The following is an 18,255-nucleotide window of genomic DNA, read 5'->3' as shown; positions in this document are numbered from 1 at the left end:
ATATGATTGTGCTTACTAGTCTGTGCTTAGCGAGTATCAACTCAGTGGCATCTCTAGAAATGATTTTAAGTAGAGGTCGCACAAGGGCAAAAAAAACCTGCTCTCTCCCCCAGCAGCTCCACTGTAGTGCCACTGCCGCTGCCCAGTGAAGGTAGGTGTTTGAGGCCCTCCTCCACCCGTAGGCTCCTGCCTGCACCTCATCCCTGGCGGTCCAGCGAGGAAGCCTTGCTCTTCCGCTGGTCCCACTGTTGTCTGTATTGTGTTGTGCCCGTTATCAGCCTATTTGTTATTGTGCCCATTTTCTGTCTTTTTGTTTGTCTGTGTCATTGTTATTGTGGTTCTGTCTTACTTATTTGTTATTGTTTGTGTGATTTTCTGCCTGTTCCCTTCCCGTCGCTGCTGCCCCCGTGGCCCCTCACCCTACCATTTCCCACTCCCGCCTCCCAGCTGTTCTTCCCTCCCCTTTCCTATTTAATGGTGGCCTGTCATTGCCCGTCCGCGACCTGCCCGCTACCAGCGCCAGGGACCTTGGCTCTCCGACCACCCACTTATTCAACTCAGCTGACCTCCTGGCACTCAACCCTGGAAGGAACAACAACTGTCAGCTGTTCATGCCAAACTTCACCCACGGCCAGTTCTCCTGCTGTCACTGCTGTCAAACCTTCACTGCCCTGCACACCCCTACGGCCACAGCCCCCACGCTGTATGCCAGCACCCCCGAAGCGCTGAGGTGAATCCTTCTCAACGTGCACCTCCTACACAGACACACTGTAGAGATGTGGGACCTAATCAACACCCTCAAACCAGACATCATATTCTTCACAGATACCTGGACCAGCTCTACCTCCTCCCCGACATAGCCACTGCCATCCCCGACGGATACAAGATCCAGAAGAAGGGCCACCCCAACAACCCAGGAGGAGGACTTGCCATCGCACACATGAGCTGTGCTGGCGCTAAATTAAGCTGCCTAGCACCAATGCAGGCACCCTTGCACCATAGTGCAAGGGTGCCTGTGTTGAGGGGAGTGATTGTTTATGTGCAGGGAGGTGACCCTTCCTGCACGTAAACAATCTTTAAATGCTGCTTTGTAACTTTTATGTGTGCTGCGTAATGCAGAACACGTAGAAGTTTGAGAACAGCATCTTTTTTAAATGATTGTCTATGTGCAGGAAGGGTGAACCTTCCTGCACATAAACAATATTAGACAATTTGCTGTTTCTATGTGTGCTGCACAGTACAGCACGCATGGAAGCAGCAAAAACGAGGAGAAATAAAGCATTTCTCCTCATTTCACCTGTTTAAGACAAGGTTTTCCCTGGTATTAATTTTGATGCTACCTCCTATTTCCACTGCCCTTGTAAATGGGGGCAGCGTCAAAATCAATGGACGTTCCAGTGGAACACCCACTGCAACACCCATTGGCCTCCCCTTTCAAGCTAAACACAGCGTGAAAGGGTGCCTTATTTAAAAGTCAGTGTTAAGCCACACTGCCTTGAAAATAAGGCAAGGTACCTATTGCCATCACAACATCACTGAAAGTAACATTGTGGTGGCGTAGGGGCTTGTAAATATGCCCCTAAGTGTGACGGGTATGCCCCTGTGAGGATCCTATGCTCACTGAAGAACTGGAAACAAGCTAGACCGGACTTAAGAGCCCCAAGTAGGGCAAAATCGCTTGTGTTCCTGTTCAGAGAGGACCTGGCTTCGCAGGTTTGGCTGGACTGTTCTTATTGCAGTAGGACAAAGGCTGATTTGCTGACATCAAAAACTTGCAAGCATCATGTACCAGAAGTGCTTACTTTGCTTAGTAAGCAATATACTTCCTACAAGTAACTAACCACAAATGAATATACTTGCAAATATCTTCATAATGGCACAGAACTTTGAAAAATGTGTCTAGTTTTCATACTTTTCAAAAGAATTACCTGAAGTTTACATATGGTCAGGTATTGCCCAGTCCCTGACCCTAAACACCCCGATTTGTATAACCTTCAGACTATTTTGCTCCAAAGCTTGACCACCCTCGTGGGGTACCCCACCCCCGAGGCACAGATCTCACGAAACTACGATCAGAACTTTTTGGGTTAGGTGTCGTAAAAACCCCGGCCATATTTTATTTACAAACAATACATCATACATTTTTTATTTCATATTAATATGCAGAAGCCCCCTAACACTCCATACAATATTATTTACAATATTTGTGGCTGGCTAACCTTAACAGAGACTTTAATACATAGCCATTCCTAAACCGAAGCGAATAAAATACACATTGTCTCTGCGTATCCTTTATTGAGCCTAAGAGTAAGATCGCGACTGATCCAACTATGTGTGAGCCCCCCCACTGGTGTGACCTTGCGCATGAGGTCTACCTGCTCAGATGATTACCTACCTCTGGCACCACGTACACTCTCAAATACCATCCCAAGGGGCAGCGCTGCTATGCTAGCTTGACGCTCAATTGCCCATGCAGGGATTGTCCTAAAGGCCTGCTGGAAGCATGCACCTCCCCACTGCCGCACCCTCTATCCAGCTGGCCATAAGTGCTTTCTGGAGGTCCATGAGTGACCGCTGTTTACAACCTATACCCATTAACAATGGGAATGCCTACTAAGTACCATAAACCATGACGTTACCGCCAAAGGCCAGCATAGTTCCCCACTATCTGGTCCCTCACCTGTCCCAAGGTCATGATTTGCTTTGCCCAAGTGTCAACCATGCCAACAAGTTTTCCAAGACTAACTCATTCCCCAACTTCAAGAGGTGGACGCCATCCTGTAAGAAAAACCTCTCCCTCATATGCGTCCATGCAAGATGATCTGGAGTTATTTGGACCTAAACAGCTTATCCATCTTCTTATTAATTATCTTAATGGAATGATTCAGGGCCCAGATCGAATCGCCCCTTCCACTGCTACCTCGGGATTATGTGGGACCATGCTAAAACTGACTGAGGCATCTCCCCGCCAACCACCCTATCTCTGTGATCAGCACCTCAAACATGCCCCTCCTGCCCAGATGCACCAAATTGTTATCCCCCAGGTGTATTACTACGACTCCTGGGGGTGTACCCCCCTTAACACCCCTTAACCAACAAGGACTCCATCATGCTCCTTAACTGTTCCAGCCATAGCACCCCCTTGAAAAGAAATATTGAAACCCACCTGGCAGGTCCATTCCATATAATTTTCTGTGGAAAAACATGCTTCAACCTTTTTACATAAGAATAGCCTTCATTCAATACTTCAGTTTCACCTGGCCCCTAGGCGGTCACCTGGGCTGCACAGGAATCCGTCGACCGGCTCACATCAGCAAGCTTCTTTTCAGTCTCACAGGATATGAAAACTTAGAAAAACAATAAAGAAACCATTATTGGCAAAACGTCAGAGCCTAAAGCATGTGTAGCCTAACATAGTGCTTGTAGCAATCTAAGGACCACCTGGCAATTCTCTGTACTGCTTGCCCCGAGAGACCCATATCTGTGGCTTCTTTGGCCACTACAATTCTGAAAGAATGGGAACTGAATTCAGAATGTCCATCCCCGCCGCCCTGAGGGCTAGTCCAAGAACCCTGGTGAACTGAAACTTGGTGAGAGGGGTGCCGTCCTCATGGAATAGGAGAGGACCCGTTGCCCCCAAGGTCTATGAGTCAGGAATGACTCAAGATTTCTCACAGGACATCACAAGTTCCCTTGCACCCTGTTCAATAAGATGTGCTCCTCCCTGCCGCCCTGGTTCATTTTATATAGTGGGATCGATAAGGACAACAAACCCTATGCACCTGCACTTGCGCTAGCTGAAGCCCTCCTCGCCAATCCTTCTTATTGCTTGCCACCAGTTCCCCCACTCTGAGAGCACCATAAAAGGGTAGCGTGAAGGCCGCCCTGAAAAGATGAACCTCCTGGTGGACCTACAAATGCTCTCAAGTGACTGCAAGTGTACTTATGCCAATAGGCACTGAGCATCTGCCTGTGACCCCTGTAAGCGTTGCCATCCCTTCACAGCCCCCTGGATTATGAAAGTGCTGGTTGGATCCCGGTGGCCACACATTTTTGAAAAGATGGAAATCACAGTTGTATGGCACTGTGCGCACCCTGCAAAATACCCCCATCCCTTAGTGCCCTCTAAAATGATAGGATAGTGGAGGATTCATACCACACCCCTTCTCACCTTCCCCAAGGTAAGAACAAAAGGAGCTTAAAGCCCCCTCATAAGCCATCCTCATCCTGAGTGCTCGGCTGGCTGCTACGATGTCCCATAGGTTTGGGCACCAACTTGCCATAGATGGTCTGGAAATGGCAATGGGAATTCTGCTGCTTCCGAGTGGTGAGACCTGAAAATCTGCATCTTCAAAAGAGACAGAGTATCAGCTGCATTACTCATCGCCCCTGGGACATACTTGGCCCTAAACAACACATTCAGTTTCATGCATTGTAGTACTATCTCCTTCACAGCCGCAGTATCATTTTACATTTAGCTGACTTTTGGTTAATGTACTCCACCTCTGTCATTTTGTCGGACAAAAAAATGACTGATTGATTGTGAAGCTGATCTGGCGAAATGGTCAATGCCACCAGGATGGGGAAAGGTTCCAAGAAACCTATGTTGGTAATCAAACCTGGGGACCAATGCTGCACAGACCATGCTGGGGCCAGGGTGGCACCAAACACTTTGCTTCCTTCTGAATCTGTCAGCAGGCCCAGCTCCTCTTTGGACTTGGGGGGGCTAGGCCACACCACGAAGCCATTGAAATCTCACAGGAATGCCATGCAAATACGCATGTCCTGGCGGGCCTCACTGGATAATCTGATGTGGTGGTGCTTCTCCCTTAGGCCCGACATTTTATACCGGATGGAACGCGAAAATCGGCGGGCCATGTGTATGATTCTCAATGCAAAATTGAACTGCCTTCCAGCTCTTTTTAGCTGGTGCAAGGTTACCTTATTACTCAAGCACTCCTGGAGCGCGAGTGAGAAAGCAGCAACCTTCCTGTGCAGGAGCCAGGACACCCCAGTTACCGAGTCTAGATCGATACCTAGGAATTCAATTGCTGTCCACGGCCCCACAGTTTTGGTTGGAGGTAATGGGACTCCAAATTTGCCCATAAGTGCACAGAAAGACTCCATGCCTTCCTACCCTCTGGCAAGCTTTGTGAGCCAAAGAGAAAGAAAACGTCTAAGTAATGCAGAACCCACCGATGTCCCGTCTCCTGCCTGAAAACCCATTCAAGAAAAGAACTGAACTTCTCACAGTATGAGCAGGAGACTGAGCAACCCATGGGCATGCAGCATGCACTTGTCCATATAGTACTTCAACTCAAACTGAAAACCTAGCAGATGAAAGTCCTGAGGGTGCACCAGGAGTAGGCGGAATGCTGACTCAATGTCTGATTTTGCCAAGAGGGTACCAGGCCCCAGCTCGTGGAGCATTTGTATCACCTGATCAAGAGAGGCATACCTGACCAAGCATAACATACTGTTGATTTAGTGACTGCCTTCGGAAGCGGACAATTTATGAAATTCACCGGGTCCTTCTTGGGCACCGCCTCCAGCAGTGAGGAAACAAAATCCTCCAATGGTACTGATTAAAATGGGCCAGCCAGTCACTAATCTCACTTCCTTCTCAATCTTTGCTACCACCACTGCCCTGTTAGATATTAAAGACTTCTGATTCCTGCAGTGGGGAACACCCAGCTAACCTGGTGCTGGTATCCGAAACCCTCTGTAAAACCTTCAAAAAGAATTTGGGTTGTGGTTGGACTAACGTATTTATTAAACCATGGTATCAGTGCCGGTAAATTCGCAAGAGAGGCACAGCAGTCAAATTGGCCACTAAATCAGGCTGACTAAGGACTACCTCTGCATTCACTCCTCCTCCTGGCACCTCACCTGAAGCCCCCAGACCAGCAGGCATGTGCGTCCTCACCTCCTCACCAGGGTCCCTTCCACCTGGCCTTGAGGGGCCCGGGATCTCCTCCTCATTTACCTGCTGGCCCCCTTGACATTCGTGGCCACTGGTGGGAATGCCACTGTGGGAGCTATCCCAACCCTCCTAGGCCTCTCCTCAGCCCTTCCTTGCCCATCTGCCCGAGGGCAGTTCCTCAACTCCGCCAAGGGCCGACCCATATCGTCCATCCTGTGTATGATTGCATCCATCAGCTCCTCTATCTGTGTGCACTTCTCTCATTTCTGTGCCCTAGGTGCCATTCTTAGCCCACCACCTAACCTTCTTGCACCAATAATCAACTGACAAAATGCCTACCAAGTACTGCCTACACAACCCTCACTAATTGACCAAAATGCTGCATGCAGGCCTTAAATGCTAAGAACGTTCCCCAGTGAGCAAGCATGCTTGGACAATAACAGCTGCACCCGTGACTTTAACCTGGGCAGTGCCTAAACTAATAGGGGCAACAATATCATCAAATCACCCCCCCCTCTCACACGGAAAAAACAAATACCAGCGAGCCTGGACAATATCCGCTGCACCTGTGACCCCAAGCAGAGGTCAGCATCCACCGCTGTGGTTTGACTAACTAGTAAAGGAGAAAACTAGAAACCAGCTTAACTGTCCACGCAGGCACAACATAAAAAACAAATGTGCAGCAGGGAAACCAAAGGGGACCAACACCTAAACACTCTCCCCTCTTTTGCACCTCTCGGCGAACCATCACCTCACCTGGACCTCCATGCTAGAGCCGGTACCACAATTACTAAATTGAGGGTCTGGCGAGTTAAACACTGTGCGGCTCCAAGCTGACCCTGAATTGCTCCTCCTGCCCATTTTAGAAAGCAGCTGACAAGGTCCGATGTCAGCAGCACTCCTGGGTCTCGTGTAGCAGCCTTGAGTGGAAAAACAAAAAGAGAAAGATTATTTCCAAGCCCCGATGGGGCAGTTGGCAGCGAGTCCAGGAGTGAGCAGCAAGCTGTGCAAAAGAGACTGTATTGCCTCTCTGCCGCCCCTTTAAAAGGGCGGGATCTGGCACAAACCAGCTACCCCTTCCCTGGAAGTGTTGAGGCACTTAGGGTCACTGCGCCGGGTGGGCCAATGGCCTGGCGTAATAGGGGCTGGGGCTGGCAGAGTCACTCACTGCGTCACCAGTCCCACCCCCTCCTGCGGGGCCGGCACACTGCCATAGACCAGCAGGTCCTGAGTCCATGGGACACCTTAGCAAATACTTAGCAAATGTGCATCCTTTTGTTCATAAGTAATGCAAAGTCTGGGAATTTGTCCACAATAATCATGAAAAATTACCTGTGTTCGGCAGTCAGAGATATAAATGCTTACTAACTTACCCTAGGCAGAACTTACATGGTAGAAGGGGTTTAATAACTGTACAGTATAGCTGCCAGAAGCTTTAAAAAATTGAAAACCCTGAGACTGTGCTCATCCACATATAATATAATAGGTGTGTAATTTTCCTTTTATCCAGATTCCAGAAGCTAAAGATTATTCCCTAATTTATGACAGACACTGAGATAAATAACTTGCTGAGTTTCAAGATTTGTTGGGATAAGCTGTATCGGAGTTGTTTCGAAAGTTTATGCAGGTTTACGCAAAGTTCAGTAAAAAAGTTTTAAAAAAGAAATCCAGGAATGGTGAGAAAATCTTTAAAATTCTTATCTTCTTGTCTTTAAGCTAGGCAAAAATATACTGTTTCAGATATTATTTCAGCGTTCTGTAGCTGAGCCAGCGTTCTGTAGCTGAGCCAACGTGGCCATTTCGAAAAGAACCGGCTAACATCGGACATCGCATTGGACTATTCGGGAACTTTAACACAAAATGAATTTTCTGTAAAAAAAAAAAGTTGTTGACACAAATAGATCCGTAAAATATTTGAAAACACAGTCATACAGTGGTTACTCCCAACAGATATCTTATTACAAGTTAAAAACGGCGAAGAAAACAACAGGTTCTAGCTGGTTTGATCCCTATACCCCCTGTAACTTAAATTTTGATCAACTGTTTCTTATTGAGTTCATCATACGTCGTACACAACATTATTTCGGCTCCATTCCCCAATATGGTTGTTCCGCAACTACAATTAGGATGCGCCCGCCACACTGGCAGGCGCATCCCGCATTTTTGACATCCCGCTGCAATGCAGTGCCTTCCACGTTGTATATTGAAATGCAGGGGGGTACCATAAGTATCCCCATGTGCACCCCCACCGCCAAGAATCCCTGGGGTCCTGCAACGGGCCCCCAATGTTGAAGACTGCATGCCTTTCCGTGGCGGCAATGCAAGACAAAAGCCCGCATGTATCTTAATATGGATGGCGGTGTCTACCAGACACCACCACCATATTAACAGCTTTTCCGCCCGGTTGACTCATCAACCAGATGGAAAACCAGTGGACAGTCTTTCCGTCCGCCGGGGTCCCCCCGCCATAGTAATATGGTGGGGGGAATTTGTATTTGGGTGGGAGGAAATGTCGGGCGGATCGCCACCACCATTCGGGCAGTGGCGATCCGCCTGACATACTAATGGGCCCCTTACTGTTAGAAATAACTTACTAGAGCATGGTGTGGTAGCGCACTCTCATGTAGAGCACATTTTCCAAATAGGTACTTAATTTGAATTGACATGAATTTTTTTGTAACTGATATAAAATATGTAGCGCCATAATGATATGAGGAAATCATGTTTTAAGGGGATATTTATAATTTGCACATCACATATTGTCGGTTTGTGGGGTGGGTTCAAAGCGCCAGCTCGTGGCCAGATCATCGCCTATACAGCTGCCAAGGCAAATGACAGGCAGCAAAAAATTGTTAAGCTACAAACTGTAGTTGTAAAAGAATATACCCTGCAGCACCAGCAGTATCGTAACCAACTCGAGCAGGCTAAAGCGGCTCTGAGAGACTTTTTTATATTGGAAGAAATCTGCAGTTCAAAAATGTACCAGCAAAAGGTGTATGAAGATAGGCAGTTGGTAGGGAAACTTTTGGCAAATTCAACAAGAAAGAGACAGGAATACTTTTCTAATATAGATGTTCCCAGAATTTCAGATAACCGGATCAATCAATTAGAATTAGATATACATTCTGCAGAAACATTGGCTTCCATTAAAGTAACAGCTGGGGCAAAAGAGATGTGGCCAGGATGGCTTCCCCATCGAATTTTATAAAACCTTTTCAAATGAATTACTGATACCTTTAAAAAAACTATTTTACTATATTAAGCAAGGAGGACTGGTGCCTGCAATTTTTAGAGAAGCAATACTAGTATCATTTGTCAAAAAAGACAAAAATCAGGAGGATGTAAATTCGTATAGGTCCATTAGACTTTTAAATTCGGACTATAAGATTTTAATGAAAGTGTGGGCTGAACGTATTTTATTTGCTGCCCAGGAGGTAATTCATAGCGATCATCAATTTAACCCTGGCATGTATTTTAATGGTTGATGCTGAAAAAGCATTTGACCTGGTTAATTGGACAACCCAGTTTTTTTCCCTCGCTCAATTCGGATTTCCAGTTTAAGTAATCGATATGCTACGTAATATTTATCAGGAAGCCTCGGCCCAGGTATTAATTAATGCAAAATGGGCGAGATCGATTAAAATAAACCGAGGGACTAGACAGGGCTGTCCACATTCACCATTGCTTTTCACCTTTTTTATAGAGCCTTTAGTAATTAAAATCAGAAATAAATCTGCTATCCAACCCCCCATTCCCCGAATGGCTACGCTGAAACTGATTGCAGATGACATTATTTTATATCTGTTGCCCAATAAAGAAAATATGGAAAGTATACTGAGGGAATTTAGGGATTTTGAACAAATTGGAGGTTATAAAATAAATCCTAATAAAACAGAGGTCCTTGTTTTAAATGCCATTCTAAATCTCTATCCATCTTGTTTGTGGGTTCAAGCTGCTAATCAAGATCCAGTTAGAGATCTTGGTATATTTGTAACTAATCAGTACCATCAGCTATATCATCTGAACTACACATGAATGAAAAATATAGTTAAGAGACTTTTGGATCAGTGGCTTCTGCTCCCTATTTCATTAGTGGGCAGGGTGTCACTAATCAACATGTCGATATTACCGTTGCTTATATTTTTGTTTAGTAATGTCCCGATTAAGATTAATTCATCCTTTTTCAAAGAAATGGAAACAATGCTCAGAGGCTTTATTTAGGGGGAAACAGTATCTAGGGTCAAGCTGTCGGTAGTACAACTATCGACCGAACAGAGGGGCCTCGCTCTGGCCCATTTAAAAACATATTATGAGGCCGCCTTTTTAGATATAGTGGCGGGATTGATGGGATCTAAATGCATTAGAGATAGCTTCTTCTTTGATAAAACGCTACAAGAAATTGGTTCTCAAACTCAAGTGTTTTTAAAAACCTCCAAACTTCTAAAAAAGTCTAGATATAAGACCATAAGGGAATATTCTTATAGACTTCAAACCTTTATTAGCAGAACGGGCTCCTCAGGCGTACAATAACTTAGTTTGAGTGAATGTACTAGCCTAGGACTTCAAATAAAGTCAAGCCATATAACACATTGGGAAACGTGTGGGCTAAGAGAGCTTAGACACATTTGTTATCCAAAGTAGGGCGATAACTTGGCAAGAGGTAATGACAAGGGCAAATAACCCTAGGAGACCCATCTTTTTTGAATATTTGCAAGTTGTTCATTTAAAAAAAATATTAGTGGCCTTTTTGAATCTCCAAATGAATTGGTAGTAAAAGCGGTCAAAATTAATGGTATAGGGAAATGGTATAGGTTGCTTCACCACCAGGGACAAATTTAATTAATAGAGAGCCATCTGAGCAAAATAGGCCATGAGACAAAATACGCCTTTTCATGTAAGGATTGGGAGACCTTATGTCACCTGGAAAGTAAATCCTTGCGCGCTGCCAATTTCAAAAGGATGGCATTTCTATCTCGTTGGCTTGCTTATTTGACTTCGGAGGCCATGGGGAAAAGTTATCCGGAAGTTGAAAACAAATGTTTCAGATACCAAGCCAAGGGCCAGGGCTGGTGGCACCAAATATTTTTACTTGTCAACGATTAGAACCCTTTTGGGAGGCAATTCTTGCAGATTTAGAGTTGGTAATCGGGAAGAGAATCCAGCCTGAGGCTGAGTTGGCACTATTTGGCATATGTAAAGATAGGATGATATTAAGTAAGGCTGAGGAAATGTTCGTATTTATATCATGTACTGTAGCCCCGCTCCTTAATCCTTCAGAACTGGAAATCCAGTGAGGTTCCCTCCCAATTGAAGTGGTTCAATAAGATGAAAAGGACTCGCAATTTTGAAAAGGCATATGCTAGTCGGGTGGGAGCCATTAGAGGATTTGAAATTTTTTTAAAGTTTTTTGAAAATTTAGAAGAATTAAAGGGGGTGATGTATACTTGATACTGATAATGAGGTTGAAATGTAGCAGTTGTTGCGATTAAGAGCACTAGCACTTTTTTAATTGACGGTGGCACTTAAGAAGCATTTGCACTTTTGTAGTTATTGCACTTTTAATATTTGACCTTTATCTGCTTTTGCACTTCATTGTATTCCTTTTTGCTGCTCCACTTTATCGCAGGATTTTGCACATCGCCTTTTTTTAAACTGTTGACGATGTTATTGGATGCTACAGTTTTTTATCTTCTTAATCATGTTATAGCAGGAAGAAGCTATTCAATGTTTTTAAAAAAGGTTTCAATAATAATGTCTTTGATTGATTTTTGATTGTGAAAAGCATATCTTGTACCAAATGCTCTGCTCAATAAAAAAAACAACCAAAAAAAAACATATTGTGGGTTTGTTTTGATCCTATAACAAATATTATTGCCCTCCCTCTAAAACATTAGAAAAATTTGTTTGATTTGTGTTTTTCTAGCTGCTAATACATTTTTAAATATATATCCAGGGTAATTTACAGGTATTTAAATTGTGCTGTGTGTTTAAAAAAACTCAATTACTGCTTTAAGTAATTGGGTATGATTTGCCATTTCGCAAGCCTACTTTTCATTTGGTCAAGATCCTACAGATGGAATTCAATTTATGTCCACTAGAGGGGTAGAGTTTCATGTGTTAAAGTTAGTGGAATTGATCAGCTGCATGTGCTATTTCCTATGCTTTTGTAAATTATTGTTATCGTTTGGGTGTATTAGACTCTGGAGATAGCGGTATTGATGAAACAAATTCTAAAAATGGAACTCTTTTGTTTCTCTATTATAAATGCAATTTTCTTTACCATTGTATACCAGCTTTTTCTTTGTGCTATCATGTATTAGATGCCTGGTTATATCCGCATGGTGTAATGTAAACACCGGGATGAGGAAATCGGCTCAGAAGGCAATGTTCAGACTACTTCCCTTACCGGTCATCTTCTTTTCTCTGAGTTCTAACTGTGTTTATCACAGTCCTCTTCCGACTTCCCTCTTCGCTTCCCCTCTTTGAACACCTCTGCAGACGTGTGTCTTGTGGCCTTCATATAAGATGATGCTCTACTTAGAAGCTAGTAGTTACAGAGAAAGGGGGAGCCAAATAGTGCAGGAGAAAGAAAAGACAGGCCCAGGAACAAAAAGGGGGAAAAAAATTCTCAGTAATTTTTTGGGGGTCATTATTAGGTGATTATCTCAGGTAGGGCGAATGGCAATGTTGTTATGGCCCCGGCAGAGTAGGCTATTGTGGTGCCCTACTCACAGACAGGTACTCAGAGCTTAGTAGGGTAAGCGGGGTAGTAACACTTAGGGCACAGACCATAGGACAATCTTCTTTATAAGCGGAACAGTAAGGGAGGCACCTGTTCATGTACTTTGTTTGTGCCGTCGCTCACGTGGCCGTGACATCACCCTTTATTAAATACTCCCCGGTCCGCGCCCGGCCAAGGGAGTTGCATGCAAACAATGTATAGCAGTGGCGAGGTGGCTAACCCCATCCCATCCAACCTCGGGATGTGAACCCAAAATAAAACAAAATGAGTGGCCACGCAAATAACATATTTTCAGTCCTCCACATGTCCCCAAGCACAACTCATGTACCTGTGGAGGGTGCTTCCCTGGGCATGCTTCTCGGGAGACGTTAACGTACAAAGTCCCTCAGCCGAGTGCTTGGAGTACAGTTTGTTTGCCCGGCTACCCCACTTGGTCTTTCTCCATCCGGAGTCACATCCACTGTTGGGCTACCTTCCCCAGCCACCTAGGATGCGTCCTCTTCCCAGAGGCTCCTTTCGGGCTCCATGGCCGCCTCGCTAGGCCTTGGACACTTCTTAAACCAGGACACGATGCGAGCTACGGACTGGTTCCCTTCTTCAGCCACCACGAGGGTTCCTTGGATTCTCACCACTTTCCACAGATCAGGCTCAAATGGTGTGAGAAACATGGACCCACGTTGTCGGTCTTTACCCACTACATAGTCTCCCACCTGGATGTCCACCGGCCTGGTCCCTCTTTTCAGGCTGGCCCGCTCTTGGTTCTTTTGTCGGCTGACTTGTGACTGCTCCACATCCAGAACGGCAGGCGTCCATGCATCACTGCTTGGTATGCCGTCATGTACAGCTCATTTCAGCAAAAGCTCATGGGGCGCACACTTGGTCATGCAATGAGGCGTTTGCCGGTAAGCTCTCAGAAACTGGTGTAGGCAATTTTCCAGATTGACATTTTAGGCTACTCCATTCCGCAGGTCCTTCTTCAGTGTCCTCATAAAACGTTCCTCATCCCCATTGGCTTCCGGCCACAGCGGCATTATTTTCCAATGCTTGATACCATACTGATCGAGGAACTCATTAAATTCTTGCCCCTGGAATGGTGGTCCATTGTCTGTTCGGTGTTCCCCCGGCAACCCAAGCAAGGCAAAAGTCTTTTCCAGGGCCGGCTGCAGGTGTTCAAAAGCGGTAGAAGCCACTAGCTCCACTACGGGGAATTTGGAATGGCTGCCCACCACCGCCATTTGTCTACCGTCCGGGAAACTCCCAAAGTCCAAACTTACTCATTCCCATGGTGACATGCAGGCCCCCTCAGTGATGAACGTTGCTTCTTGGGAGTCCGCCCCTGTTATAATGCACACCTGGCACCTCCTCACTTTGTCTTCTACTAGCCTGTCCACCCCTGGGAATCATACCTTGGTCTGCAAAGCGGGCTTTGGTCTTCTATATTCCTTGGTGCCCCTGGTGAGCCAACTAAATCGTGCAGTCACGGAGGGCAGCCTGTATCACTATCCTCGCAGGATAATGCCATCCCCCACCGCGTTCAATTCCCCTCGGCATCTCCATACACCTTCCCAGTACTCCTTGTCTTCAGCAGACCTTTGACTATTCCAACTGAGAAACCACTTCCATTGGTGATCATGCAACGGGCGGGCATCGGCCTGTAAACATCCATCTTCTTGCAACGCCTTCCTGATATCCTCCAGCCTCAACACCTGGGGGAGGGCTTCTTCCAGCAGCTGTTTCACGAAACTTCCAGCACCGTCGGGATTGCTCGCCCATGGACGGTATACCACCTCAAACTGGTAATGCTGGATCTGAACAGCCCAACTCTCAATTCGCGGACAGCCATTCCGTGCCATACTCGCAAAGAAGGGTACCACTGGTTTGTGGTCCATCACCACGGTGAAAGTGTGTCCACACAAATATATGTGAAAGTCTTGACATGCCCAGCGGCTGGCCAGGGCCTCTCTCTCAATCTGCACATATAGGGTCTCCACCGTTGTGAACGCCCTGCTGGCATAGGCAATGGGCACCCACTCATCCTGGTCAGACCTCTCTAGGAGTACTGCACCCAGCCCCACCGGGCTGAAATCCACAATCAGTTCCGTTGCCGCTCCCGGCTGGAAATAAGCCACTGTAGCTCCTTTTAGCAAGGCCCTCTTGACATCTGTAAATGCTTGAGCCTCCCTATCTTTCCACTGCCACCCAGTTTCCTTTTTGGTAAGTTGCCTTAGGGGTTCTGAGATGGTGGCTAGCCGCGCAATGAATCGGCCACAGTAGTTCGCCATTCCCAAGAAGCTCCTCTATTCAGATGGCGTTTGAGGGGTTGCTGCTGTTCTGATTGCCTCAACCTTGGCGGGATCGACCTGCAACCCTCGGGCAGTGAAACAATATCCAAAGAACTCAAACTCGGTGGTAATGAAAGCACATTTTGTTTGATGCAGGGTGAGGCCTTGCTCTGTTAGTCGCTGGAGAGTCGCCCTTAACCTCACATGGTGTTCCTCCAACGACTTTGAGAAGATGAGAATGCTGACATTTATGACTCCCACCAGACAGCGCCTCTTGCACAGCCTCTTGGAACCCTTCTGCCACTGAGGACCCTCCAAAACGTAACCTTCTGAAACGTCTTAACCCCACGTGTGTAGAGAATGTGGTTATGTACCTACTTTCTTCCACCAACCTCTGTTGATGGTACCCGGAGTTTAAGTCCACTTTTGAGAACCACTGCGCCCCATTCAAGTCTGTCAAAATTTCATTGATGGTCGGGTGATGTGTCCTTCCTGCCGGATGGCTTTGTTCGGGAGTCTCATGTCCACGAATAGCCCCAGGTTGCTTTGGCTTGGGTGCAATGACCAGAAGGGGCACCCACGGCATATGGCCCAACACTTTTTCAATTACCCCCTCTTGTTCCTGCCGGTCCAGCTCCGCTTCCATCAAAGGTCTCAGATGGAACGGTACCCTTCGGTGACAAAGTGCGACAGGCTGGACAGCCTCATCAATGTGTAACCGGACTTCTACTCTTTCAGGCACCTCAGTCCCTGAAACAGCTGAGGAAACTCTTGAAGAATCCAGTCCACCTGTGACTGATGTATGTGTTTCGCGAACATCACCAATCCCAAATCTTTGGCCGTGTGACAGCTGAGCAACGAACCCGCCTGATCACAGGTAACATAGAATCCTTTTGCGGTGACTCTGTCTTTGTACTTTACTTCCACATGGATGACTCCCTGGAGTGGAATGGGAAGTAGTGCCACTGTACATGAGAATCTTTGCCCCCGTCGGCATCAGCCGGGGCCTGGAGTTGAGCCTCTCATACTGCTCAGCATCCAGTATATTGACAGATGCCCCTGTGTCAATCAGGGCCCGTATGCATGACTCCACTATCCACACTTGGCAGGTCGGCGGTGGCCTTTTGGTAGTGTTCACCTCCTAGATGTGGGAGATCACAAAGATGTTATCCTCCTCATCAATGGTGGCTGACGACTGTTGCCCACTGTCATCCACTCCTTCTTCCGCCTGCACCGTCTTGGCTGCCTTCTTGAGCTCTTGCCCTGGAGGTTTGCTTCCCCCTTGTGGACCCCCACTCTGGCATACCTTTGCAAAATGTCCGTATTTATTGCATTTCAGGCACTGTCTCCCCTGTGCTGGGCATACTCTCGGGGCATGCACCCCATGCTGCAATTCCAGCATTCACGCCTCCGGCGCCGGTCTTCCTGCTTGGTACCATTTCTGGTTCCTTGGCCATACGACCTCTTGATCGCCTCAACCCATTCTTCCTTGATGGGAGTTGGAAACATCGGCTGTCATCCCCCTTACTTCTTCGCCAGCGCCATCTCCATTTCACCAGCACGTGCATCTGCCAGCTCATCTGATCTTCCCAGAATTAAGATTTCGTCCAACGTGATTCCCGGCTGGTGAAGGATTAACAATTCCGATGACTTACAACCCGCAATCAGCTGGGCTCTGGTCTTAAATTATTAGGCACAGTGCAGGTACTGGCTAGCTTCAGCAACCTCACATAGTACATATCAATCAATTCCTCCTTCCGTTTTTTCGCTTGCCGCAGTTGGAAATGTTCATAATCTGGGTTAACTTGCGGATCAAAGTAGCGATTCAGGGCTTGTATTGCTTTATCATAATCGCCACTGTCCCCAGTCTCAGGCAGATCTTGGAATAGATCATATTACTCATCATCACCCATTAGCAGCAGTAACGACCTCATGACTGTATTGTCCGTCTACTGGGTGGTGACAAAGTAATTCTCCAGCTTCGTCAACCACTTCTTCCAGCGCGGCGCCGCCGTTGTGGGATCTGCTAGCTGGCTGAACTCTGGAAGGTTCTTCGCGGCCTGCGAATCGGCCTTCCTCCTGTTGCCACAGCGGCAGCCTTCCTCTCCGGCGAATCAGGCATGGCCTCTGCTTACCACACGGCGTGCCTCTGGAACAGCCACTAGGCCCGATCCGCTAACACTCCCACTCAACCAGGTTGCACCTCTTCTCTCCAGCAACTGTTGACAGTCTGCTGGTGCTCTTCCACGTGAACCAGTGTCCCTGTCAATCTCCAGGTGACCCCAGCTTCTTCCGCTTCAACAAGCTCTACCCCTGACCTCCAACAAGGCCAGCCCACACGCAGGCCACAAGGTTGCTCGCGGAGTCCGATCCCGGCCTTATCACCAATGTGGTGCCCTACTCACGGACAGGTACTCAGAGCTCAGTAGGGTAAGCAGAGTAGTAACACTTAGGGCATAGACCATAGGATAATCTACTTTACAATCTGAATAGTACGGGAGGCGAGGCATACCCGTTCATGTACTTGGTTCGTGCCGTCAGTCACGTGCCCCAAAGTCACCCTTTATTAAGTACTTCCCGGACCGCGCCCGGCCCAGGGAGTTGCATGCTACCGATTAGTCTGAGGGATGCTCCCCCCAATACTCCCACCCCTCTTACCAGAACTAGCCAAGACAACCTGTCCATTTGGTACCTTAACACCCGCTCGATGGTTAAGCATCTATCTTCTAGACACCATTAAGCTGGACATACTACTTTTATCAGAAACCTGGCTAACAGCTGAATCCACCCCGGACATTCTAGCTGCAATTCCGGACAAATACTATGCCCTCCAGGCCAACAGGCTTAAGAGTAAAGTGGGGGGAGTCCGGGCCATAATCTCCTACTCATACAAATTCACTTCTTTAACCACATCAATAATCCCCTCTGTTGACAGCCTCCTTATTAAGTTTGAATCAAATGGCTCCTCTTTTACCTCTGCGTTATTCTACAGGCCCCCTGTCCACATACCCAACTTCCCGCAATTATTTGGTAATCTGATTGCGGATTTGGCGATAAACCATGCTAGAATCCTGATCATTGGCAATTTCAACTACTGGCCATATGACTCACGTGAAAGCCCTTGTTCGGCAGACATTTCCGATTTGCTGAAAGGAATGAATTTCTCCCAGCACATCAAAGTAGCTACCCATATAAAAGGACATATCCTGGATCAGGCCTAGACTTCCAATCTCAATATCACTGACCTACAAATCACTCCCTGCACATTGTCTGATCACCACTTTATTTCTGTTTCCATCTCTAATACC

Source organism: Lissotriton vulgaris, chromosome 5, assembly GCF_964263255.1.
Source record: "Lissotriton vulgaris chromosome 5, aLisVul1.2, whole genome shotgun sequence".
Lineage (NCBI taxonomy): Eukaryota > Metazoa > Chordata > Amphibia > Caudata > Salamandridae > Lissotriton > Lissotriton vulgaris.
The sequence above is the reverse complement of the archived record's forward strand: the minus strand, read 5'-3'. Positions refer to the sequence as shown.